Source organism: Cyprinus carpio, chromosome B18, assembly GCF_018340385.1.
Source record: "Cyprinus carpio isolate SPL01 chromosome B18, ASM1834038v1, whole genome shotgun sequence".
NCBI classification, from domain to species: domain Eukaryota; kingdom Metazoa; phylum Chordata; class Actinopteri; order Cypriniformes; family Cyprinidae; genus Cyprinus; species Cyprinus carpio.
This window is the reverse complement of record NC_056614.1, coordinates 14946570-14961853: the sequence shown is the minus strand read 5'-3', so window position 1 is coordinate 14961853 and position 15284 is coordinate 14946570. Positions and strand designations below refer to the sequence as shown.

The 15284-nt window shown below is 38.7% G+C and overlaps 1 pseudogene; it reads left to right on the top strand.

The window, feature by feature from the left end:
• The first annotated feature begins 2798 nt into the window (after positions 1–2798).
• LOC109110028 lies at positions 2799–14619 on the top strand (annotated as a pseudogene).
• The last annotated feature ends 665 nt before the right edge of the window (positions 14620–15284 follow it).

Below are 15284 nucleotides of genomic sequence, written 5' to 3'. Positions count from 1 at the left end.
TTTTTTATCCATATGAATAAAAAGCATGAAGAAACCCACCACGAATGCACTCCAGAATCATCAAATGAAGTGACACAGTATTTTCTGTATATGTTTTTATGCAGCTGATTTTTTATAACAATAAAGGATGTTTATGACAGATGACAAACAGGTAGCGTTCAGTCCATTATAACATACAAAGAGTGCATGTCTGCCTATTATAGAATCAAAATCCATTTTAGATCACAATCAGAAGTTATTACAAGCACTCAACGATAGTTTAAAGTGGAGTTTGAGCAAAAACATTAATTACATACATTTTGAAATATAGCTTGATGCTAATTGTACCTCTAATTATATTTTCTTGTAAGCATTATGGATAGTTTGTGTTTCTGATGAAGAACCAAAAGTTATTTATCTTAATTTAATGCAGTATATTTAGCAGTGGATGATGTAAAAGCCATATACGAGACACATAGGCTACATGAGGAAAAATGCATTGCAGGTCGGTGTCACCTTGTGTGCAGGCGTGAATTAACAGAAGTCGCTTTTTCGCATCACACTCAGTGTGAAACGGCCATAAGGGGCTGTCCTTGCCATTAATGAGTGCTTGGATGGATAACCCCCATTTACACTGCACACGTCTACGGTGCTTTACATTTCTGACACAGCCACTCTAGTCAATGCTTGTGTTTATACCAGCTGCGCCACAACTCATAAGCATCCCAGAAGTGGCTCTGCACGCTACTTCATTAAAGATACATGCATACGTCTCCTTCGATTAAAAACAATGGCAAGTCTGGTGGCTGCGATATACGTAAACCTATCAATATTGCCATTACTTATCGCGAGAGGAAAAAATTATGTTTTAGTCTCATAACACTGGTTAAGGAAAACGTGATTACACAATACTTGTTAATCGAGATTTATAAAATATCGCAAAAGTTTTTTGCAAATATGTAATGGAAATTCTTATTCTAACCCTCCGCCTCCCCAGCACCACCTGCATAGATCTGCTATGGGGTTTCCTCTTTCTTGTTCTGTTAAATTTATGTTATCAGCATTTAGCAGAAGCAAGTCATACTTGCTCTACAGCAGCAGAAACTATAGCTCCAGCGGCAGCAGCGTAGCAGATCTAGTCCACCCACACCGAACCTATGTACACTCCATTTACATTAATAAAATATTTTAGAAACTATCCCAAGAGTTGTCATAGCTGAAATATGAAATATTCCCTAACTTCTAAATTTAACAGGAAAATGTTACATGTATATGGGATTTGTATAATGTAGACAGGTCATAGTATTTTGTCTCTTAAATCTAAAATGGATAATGGGCAAAGCCCCTGACATTGGCAGAGTCTAGTCACACCCCTGCTCTACAGTTACCAGGACATGACTCAGAGCAGCCAGTCTTGTTTCTAACACTTTAGTTACTTTCTGGATCTGTGCCATTTACATTTAGACTGTCTAATTACATTATTTGTACCTTGACTGCTTTTACTAAGAGGTTGCATGTAATTACACCCAACAATAAACCAAGTCTAGTTTATATAGTTTGTTTGTATGACATGTTTGTAACCATGTACGCCTACTTTTAAGGATTTTCTTAAATAAATACACTGTAGCCTGAACTTTTGATTTGCGATTATGTTAATGGATGTTAAAGTTGGGTTTCATCTGATTCAGCAGGTTCTCTTGTTTAATTTGACATGTAGGAGAAATGTAAGGGTTAGACGGTTTGGGAGCCAGGATAGACTCAAACCTGGGTCCCTGTGAGCCAACATCTGCTAGGCATGTGCACAGCTTCAATCAGAACTAGTTTTTAAAAGTCAAAAGCTGCATTTGAAATGGCATACTTCCTATATAGTAATATGCCCAAATTCACAGTATTCATATAGGCAAAAAACTTCTGAACTGTGCATCTGATATTTTACTATCCCATGAGGCCATGGGTGAGGATTTGTGAATGGCAGTGAGGTGACGCAACTGACATTGATGGTCACACGACAACATGATGAATACAGTACATCTAGATTACATTTATGCTACTCATGGGCACCAAATAAGTACTTATTCAGAAGAAATACCTAGAGTATGCAATTTTGGACACAGCCCAAGTGTCAGTGTTATCGCTTTCACTTCTTCTCTGTGTGGAAAGTTATATGCAAGAAAGACTAGAGTCAAGTAAGTACTGAATGCTGTGAGAAGAATACTCTGTTCCAGATCAGCTTTCAGTCTGTGTGTTGCTTGGTAGGCTACTACTCAAAGCCTGATGGTTCTGCAATTTTCAAACTATTATTGTTTGCTGTAGTTGATCAAATAAGAACCTACTAGTATTTATCTAAAACATATTGTATTTGCATATAATTTCTTTGTATAGCCTAAGTAATATACTGTGCGAATAGCAGTTGTATAATATAGGGTACTGTTGTATAAAAGCAATATCACACTCACAATATCAGTTTTTACATGTGATTTTGCACATGTAATTTGATGACCACATTAAATTTATACACAAAAATTAAAATGTCCACGTTTTGTATTAGGCTATTGTTAAAGACCATCCAGTAGTTGGATGGATTGTAACAACAGCACTTCATTAGGCTGATTTACACAGTTTATGGATAAGTAGTGGATTGGTTAACTAGGCTACTTCAAGTTGTAGCAGATAGGTATAGTAATTATATCTGTTGAGACACACACACACACACACACACACACACACACAACACAACACTAAATTACAGATAGAAAATGTTTAAACAAAATGTGTTTTCTAATCCAGATACATTATAATCTTAACGATATTCTTAAAGCTTGGTTTAACAGACATAAGCCTGTATTGACTATGACAGTGTGGGGAGTTCGAGACTGCAGCGCTGATCATTGTGCCTCACTTTCAAACTCGTCCTTTCACAACACTGAGGCGAGGAAACGAGCCAGCGCTATCAACACTGCTGCCCCGAGGGCTCTTCCTACTCAAGTCCTGAGAGCCACAGAGGAATCTTGGGAATACCACGGCAAAATGAAGAACACTATTGATTCGAAAACATTTCCGAGGTTTTCTTTTTTATCGTGTGTCTCTCGATAAACTGGTTGACGGATCGTAGCTTCATTTCCAGATCACGACACCGATGAAAATAACATCAGACACCGCAAGAAGATTAGCAGCGTTTAGATAAAAACCTATCCTGCGTTTAAAATAATAAACAGCTAATAAACAAGGGACATCATGCAGGGACGACAGGAGTGCTTAACCTTTAGTTTTACAACGATGTATAGACTTAAATAAGAATTTCGGATTACTGGTACAAAGCACGCCTGTACGCGCTTCAGTCCGGATTCGACCCGCAAGCTTCATCCCGGTTCTGCAAAGAAACTCAACCCAAAAGTGTTGAAGAGCTCCATGCATTCAAAAAGGTGGGTTCTGGTTGATTTCTTGACGAATAACTTCGATTACTTCTAAACAGTATGCAGTGGTTATCTACTTAAACAGTGAATACCTTCTCTTAAATGGTACAGAGAACAGTAGCCTATATTGCATAGTCTCTTATAGGTTTTGACTTAAAAATCTGCATTACATTGTAGCTAGTCCAGTTCTTTATCTTCACTGCTGATCTAAATATAAGGATTGTGTTTAATATCAGGAATAATTTAAATGTTTTGCATTAATTAGGATAGAAGAAAGGGAGAACGGGATTTTTATATGTTGTGCACAGCTGCTGTCACTAATGAGTGTTATTTTGCTCTGTCTCTAAATTTTTATATTTTAGCCTCTGTCGCACTAGGAATCATAGACATGCTGTTAATGATCAATTAATCTAACAAATGGTTAGAGAACATCTGTGTTGGGTTCACAACACCATCGATATTTTCTTATTAAAGACAAGGTATCATAATGAAGAAAAATGAAGACATCACAATTGAACTGTAAATAATATGGTTCTTACAAAACCTTATACACGAGGACGCATCTCTGGAGATATCATTCATTCTCCACCACTGTGCAAGCGCCATCTGTTGGACTGCAACAGCTGATCACTAAAAACAAAAACCATATAGCCTGCCCTATAATAAATCCACATTCCCCTCTTTTTTTAGGACCTTTCAGTTACCTTGACCTGTGAAAATCTCAACAAGACATTTATGATCAGATTGTTTATTACTTTAATAGTACTTTAATAATACTTTAATAGCTTATTTACTTTATAGATGGCGAGTCTTATTCGTCCTTCATCTCATATGTTCACACAAACAAAAAAGTAGTCCTAGTATGATTATGCATTATATAAATATTTCACATTTTATAGCAGTGCATCTTGTTAAGGTAATCTGTCAGGGGGATTTAATGAAGCAAATGCATTGACATGAGCTTAGATCTCTCAACTGGTGTCACATCACATATTGGCTAGATGTTTTATAAACCCTAGGCACTGATTATGTATGCTGATGCTTAGGTGGATGCATTTACATTGACAGAGACAGAACACTATGTAACAGGTGATCATACATCATACCGTTCCAATTAATTGAGGGGGGTATGGGATTCTCTTCTGTTTTTAATTTGAAAGTTTGGACAGAATCCTTCCTTTCTGATTTCTTCCTAAAATCAGTCTACTGTATAAATAAATCATAAATTCCTAATTCAGTTTTAATCAGAAACTGGTTCACTCTTTGGCATTTAAATGAGTTGGCTATGTAACACAGGGGTGTCCATCCAATCTGCTCCTGATGGGGGGCTACTGTCCTGCAGAGTTAAGATCCATCCCCAATTAAAGACCTGAACCAAAGAAATCAAGGTCTTCAGAATCTTCTAGGCATATATAACATTTTCATCATGTATAAAAAATGTAAAAAGGTTATTGAAAGTATGTTTTATTTCAGATTACAAGTAGTAACAACAATATAGTAACATTTTATTGTTAATATAGGCCTAAAAGAATGAATTCATGTGTATTTGCAAATTTTCAATTAGCCTATATAATATGACTCAGTCACAACTATTTCTTCAAAATGGGGCTGTTTTTTCAACCGTACTGTGATCACTAACACTTATTGTGATTATGATTTATATGAGACAGACAGAGCTATCTTTCTTGGATACATTAATAATGGACGCTTAATTATTATGTATACTAAATCTGGACTTGTTACTATTTACACTAGCCATGCAAAAATCAAAACAAGACATTCTGTAGCCTACTTTCATTTGTAGTGAACAACTTTGTTTGCAATACATCAACTACTGGGATGAAAAATGGGATTAAATTGTCAGACGTATTGGTGAATTTGTGTATAAGAAAAGTAAATGCTATTTAGGCTAATTACCATAGTAATTTTAGAACTTGATTTAAATACATTTTCAGTCTCATTTTGATTCTCTCCGAATTGAAAATGCATACAGCTGCACAGGAAAGTATTACACTTTAATTTATTAAAAAGTAACAATGTGTTCACTTTCATGAGTTCGCAGCCTACATTGCAAACGGGTGAAGTACTTTTCAAAGCTCAGGCGTAATTTGAAACTAGTGAGGGGTTGGTGGCTAAACAGTGACTTCTTATTGGTGCACTTCGCAGTGTAGGCTGCACCCTCTTGACACTAGCGAACTGGAAGCTCGATGGCACGTTTCTAGTGAGGGTTGGGAATGTGTGAACACTGAGAATACCTGACAAAAAGCAGCGATATTTGTACGACGGAAGGGCGGACGGCATGATTTCGTTGTGTTGCGGTTTTCAGTCTCCAGCAACTTAATCAAACGGAAAGCCCCAGCATTGCTCTAATTCGCCTTTCCTCACATTGCTGGTGTAAATAGGGAGAGGAGAGGAGCGCTGTCCCGTGCTGGATGGATGGTTATGGGGAAAGGAGCAGCACCATCGGCGCTACAAGTCTGCCAGTTCGTTGTTGTGTTTCTCTGTCTGTTTCCAGAAGGTAAGAAAAACATTTATCATGGAGACTCTAATTCGAGTTTTAGGACTGGAAATAAGGATGTTTATTTGGAATTCATTTGTCGAAACAATGATGCAACATAATCGCTACAAAACAGCAAACACTCAAAGCAGTTAAATATGTTAAAACAACGCAGACAAACGCATGCTTTGTTACTTAGCAGCAAATTAAACGCAGTTGGGTGTATTTTGTTTAGTCATGACCCAGTTATGTCTGGTAAAAGTTAGGCTATTTATCTTCTAAAACATGTCAGTGTGCATTCCTTCATTATGCACGCTTGAATAATGTTGTTTATAACTTTCAAGTTTACGCTACACATAATACATTTGAGTTAAAGGTGTTACATTTCCATCTAAACTTTTTCGCATTAAAAATATGCGAAAAAACAAGCACGTTTGCATAGCTATAGTGATGATTTAATTTGTTTTAGAGCCATTGCTAAAACCGTGCGATAAAAACGTAGCGATCCGAAGGTTCGGTTCGATTCTGCTGCACTACCGCAGTGTTTCCCACAGCTCTGGCGGAGACGTGCTTTTGTGTTTGGGGGAGGGGAAGCGAACCCTCCACATCTATAACATGCCTTCGCTGGGCTTGTGGGGGCAAAATTCCCAAAAACCATTTCACAAACACAGTAAAGCCTTTTAAAACGCGTGAAGACCGTCTTCAAAAGTAAAAAAAAAAAAGTTTTTAAATTGAACATAAAATATTACTTAAAATCTAAAAATGGCAGAAGTTGTCTGTATGGATATTTTAAATAGATATGTGCATGGTTAAATTCACAGAAGAATATCTGAATTTACTGTACTGTAAATACAGTATGCTATGACTTTACAGTGAACAGTAGTAGGAAACAGTAAAGTGTAGTGTTGTAGGATCACAGACATTATCCCTGTCTGCACTACACTATAGTCTTGTGTTTATAGATTAACTGTAGCCTAATATTTTGATGTCCACAGTATGAATTTAACACTGATGTTCCCAGCATACACTGCAGCATGAATACATTTTTGCTGTTGCTGTTTCTTTAAGCTACTTGTTTTGTAAGGTTTTTTTTCTAAACTTGAAAATAGATTGTCACCATTATTGATATTTTTTCTATGCCGAGTGTTTATACCAATATGGTATTAAATGATAAATGACCTATTTTATTGCAGAAAATTACTGTTGAAGTCCTGCCGATTTTTTTGTTTTTTGTTTACAAAGTAGTATTTATTGCAAAAAAAAAAACAAAGAGTGCTATTCCTAATTCCTGTATTTCACTAGTGGAATTTACAAGTGTTGTTTTGTTCTGTCAAGGCTCTGGTCAGTTGTAAGTAGTGTGCAATTTGATTTCACACCCTGTGTCACATCTTCTTTCAAGTTATTTAACACCAAACAAAAGGCAATCATGCAAGCATTAGTTGTTGACATCTTAAATGAGCCTATTGTCTCTTATCAGATGGATGATAAATGCCCTTTGTAGCTGGTAGGTGGATAGACAGCAAAGATTGTTGCATGATCATTTGGAAACAAAGTTGTGTGTAGTTTTGGCATGTCCTTGCATTTTATCAAACGAAAATGATGAAAAACCACATGACTGAAAACCCTTCAGATTTCAATTCAGATCTTGTAATCCAAGAAAGGGGAATGTGCTTGAAATTGCTTTTGCCTTTGATTATGGCCTTTTGCTCTGGACAGGTGGCTATCTCATATCAAGTTTGACCTGTGGAATGGTGAGACCTACTCTGTGTTCCACCCATTGGTCCTGGAGCCAGTTTCTCTCCAGAGATCCTGTTTCTTTAAGGCAGTCCTTAGCCCCCCTTCCCTCCTGCCTTGCATGGCTGATGAAACTCTACCTAATCCCTTTACACAGGGCTAATTTATGACTCTGCTGGTTTCTTCTCAATGGCAAATTGCATTGTCTTCATTCAGAGTCCTAGGACTACACCCTCCCACAGACACACACATACGCACACACACAAACAGCTACCCCCTTCTGTTAAAGCCCTAAGTGATTTTTTTTTCAGATGTACATTTGCTCTCGGTCACTGACACCCACAGTGCTTTACTCAAAAGCACCCCCATGATCTGCTTAGCAATGCAAAGAGACAGCATAAGGTGTGAATGAGTGTGAATTTTATATGAGATGATTAGCACTTCTAAATAATAGACTTTTGCTGGTGTTATTGTCAGTTTGAAGGCTTCCTTCCCATTTGTGTTTAATTGCTATTAATTTGTGTTGCACCTTAAACAGTGTAAAATTGCTAGATATCCAACTGGGATCTTGGAATCAGTCAAGGATTTTTCAATAAAGCATACAGCCCATTTACTAATATAAAGTGATGTCATTCATGGTGAAGTAATGAAGTTAGATAAGCCTGTCGAGAGTTCATTACTTTGTAATGATGCCTATTTAGATGCTTATTGCTTTACGTTTTGTATTACAATAGCTCTTAAGTGTTGAACTTTTCTCCCCTGTGACAGACATAATCAGAGTTTCCCATTAACATTTAGAATTTCACATAAAATCAACAAACCTTGATTGGCCTACTTGAATGTTTTTTTGTTTAATTTACTTTTGAAAAGGCAACAAGACGACAATAGCCTTGCTTTATACTACATTTAGAGCACTTAGACTTGATGGAAGTTGGCAAAACACATAAACTTGGAACTTGGTTGGAATGTTGTTGTATTTTTTTTTTATTATTATTACTGATGGAATTAAAGCCTCACTTTGTTCAGATGTAGAGAGAATTCATGTGTTGTTATGAGAGCCTTGAGCAACTGGCATTCATGAACATAACACAATAAACTGAACCTCATTTGAAGTTCAGTACTGACATAATCAGAATAAAATGTATTCCTAAATGAAATGTGTCTAAAAAGTGCAAAAAGGGTGTAAAATTAACTGTAAGAAATGAAAATGGGCTATTCTTGAATAAAAATGTGAAGGATGTTGTTATTTTACGACACTTTTCCTCATAAGCCTTTGTTTTTATTTTAACTGTTACTTTTTAATTTAAAAGCTTAATCAGTTTTGTCAGCTACTCTGGTTGATGCTTATTTCATTTTAGCTTTCTGTAAACTTGGTTTGACCATGACAGTGTGTTTATGCTATCTCTCTTTTGACTTTACAGTAACTCTGCAGTGTAAGATCCTAAAGTGTAACTCTGAGTTCTGGGCCTCCACCTCCAGCTCTGGCCCAGAAGAGGAGTTCTGCACTGCTCTGCGAGCATATAACAACTGTGTACGTCGCACTGCCCGTACATGCCGGGGTGACCTGGCCTACCATTCAGCCCAACATGGTATAGAGGATCTGATGAGCCAACACAACTGTTCCAAAGAAGGGCCCACTACCCAGCCTCGTGCCCGCACACCCCCGCCCCCAGTCCAGCCACCACCGGACTTCAACGTTCCTTCCGACAGGCCAGAGGTGTGCCATTATGAGCGGAGTCTACCACGTAATGCTGCGCCTCCCAATTACACTCACTGCGGCTTTTTTGGGGACCCACATCTCCGCACATTCAACGATGACTTTCAGACTGAGGGAGCCTAGCCACCCATTCACAATAATCACAATAACTACCCATCTTACAAACACACAAACACTCCCTAGATCTTCTGCTAAACCACCTACGGCTACTAGTAAGGTAAGGATATTTTGTACCTCACATAAAAAACAAGTAAAAGTCATTTCAGCATCAGTCTCGGTCTCATTTCACCAACCTTTTAAGGAACGGTTTCAGCATGGAGCTAGTTGATGGTGAAAGTGTGGTTTTACCAGTGGGAAGAGAAAGCAGACCTTGTAAGTGCAGACTGTAGTTAGCATTTGGATGTGTTCCAAGACAGATGAAGAAGAGATAAGACAATTGGCGAAAATCTGATGCTTTTTTTGTTTTGTTTTTTAAATGCCAGCAACAAAAGAGAAGTAATAAATTAGAATGTAAGCAGACTTATGTGCCTTCATTTTTTTCCGACAGACAGAACTAATGCTACTATATCTGTGGCAGCCCTTGCCATTGTTTGTGTGATTTAGGAGTCTTGTTGTTTTAACTAAGTGCTCAGTCCATACAGGAAACTGCTGATATTTTCTCTGCATTAGTTGGCCCTCATACCTCATAAATTATCATTGTTTTGCTTTACGGCCCATTGGTCAAACTGGGGAGCTGCCTTAGAATTGGCCAGCTGTGGAGCCTAAGGTGAAAACACAGGACTTCAAGTTTATTTGTCCGATTGCCGAATGCTAATTTCACTATGCCTGATGTCCTTTTGGCTGCTGTAAAATTGTGTGACCAGGGTTGAATGTTTTTCAGAGTTTTTCCTTGTGGCAGAAAAACACAAGAACTTTGTACTCAGTCACATTAGGAAACAGAGCAATTTTCCGCCATCAAAAACCTCTAATGATTCCCCATTAAGTAGATGGACCCACAGTTCTTTCTTGTAGGAGGGAAAGGGATTGTGATATTTTTGTTAAGCCGACTGTTTTTGAATAAATGACAGTGGCTCAGAGGTCATTCAGCTTGGACAAATGCACAAACAGGTCTGCAGGCAGATGGCACCTGTGCAAACAAGACATCCCTTGTTTATTGATAGACCCTTTGCTTTAAACAAGCTCTCGCTGTCCTGCGAAAAACTAGGGTGGCGCTAACAGGAGGTAGATCACTGCACCATTAGTGATTATAGGGTGGTTTGGTTTAACTTAGTCTCCAGACATAGACACACATGCACACACTCATATGCATCATTTGCAAGATCAGAGCAGCCTGGACATCCTGAGGTCACATATGTGTCAGCAGTCCATTGGCCTCCTAATGGCAGCTTGCTGGAGGAGTCAGAGGTAGGAGCAGCCTTCTCTAATTAGCCCCTGTGCAGGCTGTGCTCTCTAGCTGGCGCGAGTCCACTCCCTGGAGCTGAATCCGGGGTTCACAGGCAGGCTCTGAGCAGCATGAATGGATTGTCTTTGTGTCTGCATACTAAGGCCTGCTGTAACATAGACTGGACCTGTGTTTCTCCAGAGTGCGTTTACATTGGCCCCCTGTATCTTGAGCTGCTGCTGAAATGTGACATTACGAAAGCTTCTGGGCTTGGAGGGTCTGCACTACACAGTCATCTGGTTTTATAAAGACAAGGCTCGGTTATGCAGAATGGAGTACTTAGTCACCATATTTTGACATATGCAGTGGTGCATAAAACACTTTATGTCTGTGGTTGCTGTTTGTTGGCTGGTTTTAATTGAACAAATATAGCATTTTCAACATCAAAACTTTGTGCACTTTATATGTTTTCTAGCCATGTTTTTCCTGCTAAAATTGTTTTGTTCTAAAGTATTTATGTCCAGAACCTTAATTGATCTTGAATACTGTTCTCACTTTTTCTCACTCTCACTTTTACCACAGCTAACAATCATCTTCAAGAACTTTCAAGAATGTGTAGACCAGAAGATGTACCATGCAGAGACTGATGAGCTTCCTGCTGCATTTGCTGATGGTTCAAAGAACGGGGGTGACCGCCATGGGGCCAACACTTTACGCATAGTAGAGAAGGTGCCTGGACAACACGTGGAGATCCAGGCACGCTATATCGGCACCACTATTGTAGTACGGCAGGTTGGCCGCTACCTCACATTTGCGGTGCGGATGCCAGAGGAGGTTGTGAATTCAGTGGAGGACCAGGACAGCCAGGATCTTTACCTCTGCCTGCATGGTTGCCCTGCAAACCAGCGAATAGACTTCAGGACCTTCAGAGTGCGGGCGACAGAAAGCCAAGTCTTAAGCAGGGGACGGCCAGGAGCTCCTATTAATGGCTTCACATACCAGTCAGCCATGGCCAAGTGCAAAGAACGTCTACCAGTTGAGGATTTGTATTTCCAATCCTGTGTTTTTGACCTGCTATCTTCTGGGGACATCAACTTCACCCTGGCAGCCTACTACGCCTTTGAGGATGTTAAAATGCTCCACTCCAACAAAGACAAGTATCACCTCTTTGAAAAGGATACAATATTCAACTCTGCCTCAGAAAAATGGGGTTTTAGTGTCTTAATCCTCATCAGCCTTGTTGTCATACAGTTGTGGACTGGCTCATTTTCCATTCGTCTGTAGTCCCCATTGGACATCCTTGTTAGATGGTTGTAAGATGCTGTATGCATGTGAAATGCTGCTCTCACCGTGTTGTGTTCCATCTACCAGAGGCTGGGCTTCTCATCTAGAGCCTGAGCCTCTGCTGAGGGCTTTCACACTTGTGTGTCTTGTATCACACCATGGACTCATCTCTCATCATCATCACGTATGTTCATTCATCAGGCCAGAGCAGAAGCGTTCCTGGAGATCCACCCATCTCTGTGGTCATCCTGCTGATCTCATAACTGCTTCATGACAGAGAACGCAGCGCTGAGAGGTCCTGAGACCCAAGTCAGATTAAACCACCCTTGTTCCCACCAGGGTGATGTGCAACTGACAGGAGTGAGAGGGGGATGATCCTTTGCAGAAAGAAGAGCTTGGAGATGTTCTACAGTTCACTTGATGCCAAGTGAGAGGTGAAGTATGTCTCTCGGAGCCAGGCTGGAGGACGTGACAGGAGCTTTTATTAATGTCTCCAAATGCTGGAGGGCCAATAGGGGTTTTCTCTTTGAAGAAGCTCCAGCTTCTGAAAAAAAGTTAGCTTTCTAGAGAAAACCCCCTGGCCAAGGCCATGTCAGACTAGTAACTCATGTTGTCTACAGAGGAGATTAACAGGCCATAACATCAGGCTTTTTGTATAGTTTTTTTTATGTGTGTGTGCAAAAGAAAGATGTGTTATTTTGTGTGTATGTGTGTGTGTATGTGTGAAGTGTTTCAGAATATCTGTATATTGCACCCAGGGTCCTAATATAGCTCTGGTGTGGTGGTTCATGGGTCAGTAAGAAGTTTTACTGCCTGCCAAGAGCTCTTTTCCTACATTTCATATAAAAAAGGGTGTCAGCCATTGTGTCAAACAGACTTTAAACTACACCCATACTGCTTAGGTGTTATAATTTCAGAAAATATTTATTGAATTCCCTCCATTGTCAAATTGGGTGTTCAAAATCAGCCTGAACAATTATAGAGAATAAGTTTCTTTACTTTGTTCATAAAGTAAAAGCCACTGAGTGATAAATCCACGTCATACAATGGTATAGCCCAAGACAGAGTTGTCTCTGAAAACACTAGCTTCAGATATACGCATTTGTGGAAAAATATTCATGTCAGTTTTCAGTAGGTAGCATTACCATCAACGTATATATATCCAGGAGAGAGCCAAGTTCCTCCATACAATGTTTGCAGTTTGAGATGGGACCCACAAGGGAGGTCCATCAGTCATCCTTACTGCTTCTTAAAGAGCAACGCCTTGCTCTCCATTTCAAAAGGGTGTCGACGTGGCTGTGCTGTAGGCCCTGTTTAACTCACGACTCTGTAGATCTGTGAATTTATGGCGGAGGCGTTTTGCCAAAGAACAAGCCATGGTGCCAACAATTTCCCAAACAGCTGAATTATCTCTCTCTCGCTTTCTCATGGGACCTTTTGTGGTTTGCTTAAGTATTTGGGCTTGAACCAGATGTCCTGATTGTGTATAATATTGGAAGGTGCTGCTAAATACAGTGTGGTGGATGGACCAGTGCAGGAGCTTATGAGAACATCTGCCATGCATTTCTTGTGACATTTGAAATGGGGGCATTTGCTCTTCAGCCATTAGCAGGCTCAGGATTTCTGGCACTCAGTATTGTAAATAGAAGTAGTAATATTGGCGAGCTAAAGTCACACGATACATAGCACCACTATTTTGAAGAGTGAAACTGCACCCTTGGTAGCCTAATAGTTTTATGGGCCATGTCTAGAGACTGTTAGAGAGGTCTTTATGGAAGATGAAGCCCACATAACTTCATCTTCATCATGTCCCATTCTTCTAAGTACATCTTTCACAGCTGTCACTTATCAGTGTTTGTTTTCTCTTAGTAAAAAGTTTGAACTATGAAAATAAGGTTTAGATATTAATTATGCATAAAGAATCCTCTGAGAGACTTCACAGTAATTTATTCTTACACTGTAAAGTTTTGCGAGCCTTACTACTGCTGAGATAGCTTGTGTTGTAGGTGCAGTTCATGGCTTTAAAGAGACTTTTGAAAGCATGCAAAATGATTGTAATGACTTTTGTGTTTAAGTGTGCTTGTGTTGTCAGTGCTTTTTGGATTTATATGTGTAATGTGACATGTATATAAGTTTGTGTGATTTGGCAAATAATATTTTGTGCTAATGTTTTTTGGTACATCAGAGGGTGTGGTCAAATTTACCTTTAGATGTAAAGGGATATTATGTACAAAAGCACCAAAAACATAAGATAAGGGACTTACAATTTAATTTGGAAACAGATTAAAACAGACACCATGTCTTTTAACTAAATACAAAGTAGGAAACGTGTGACTTGCGGTGTTCATGTGTTGTTTATTACAAAAGCACTTTATGTTTTTATTCTCTTTAACCTAGCTCTTACTTGGTTTTAACTTGATGGTGAAAGAGGTTATCAAACTTGTAATGCTAAAAAAATAAAAGTGAATGATAACGTTTTCAAATGTATTAACATTGAATGGGAGATACCAGACAGCTTAGTCTGTTTTTGTATGTAGGACTAAAGCGGTGCCACACACCACCTGTAAATACTGTAAATTATTTATTGAAGAAAAAATAAAGTGTCATGTTGATATATTTTTGATGCTTGGGTTTTTGTATTCAGCTGTTTTCCTTTTTGTTTGAATTTTGTTTGACAATGGAAGTGACTTCACCACAGACTTAATGCAAGTACCGTTGAGCTAAGACTGCCACCTAATGGTACAATAAGTAAACTCAATATCCTAAACTATTTTAGACCACAGCCATGATCCTATCTAAAGAGAACATTGTACATTACAGTGTTCGAGCCATATTATAACTTTTGCTCTATTAACAGCAAATATTCTAGTCAAATGTGCTTTCCCCACTTATTATAAACATTCAACAATTATAAACAAAAAGACTGAGCAAAAATATTTAAATGTTTTTCTAACATGTTTCTTAACCAATTCGTCATTATGATTCTAAAACACGTGTTTCATGTAGGTTATAGCTGACGAACGTTACCAGCAATAACAGTACATTCCTGAACAGAACATTACAACTAGGCTATTTGCATTTTGCACTGGTGGATCGAAAAAATACTGAAAATAATTCCACAAAATGCCAAAAGAAGAAACAGGAGCAAGAGACAAAAAGCGAATAGGCAATTTATTGAAATCTGCATTTAAACTCCAACAGGCTGTTCATCAGCTGATCAAAAATTTAAGACCATAGCCTTAAAAAGTTTAAACCTGTGCAAAAATATGTCTTTCATGT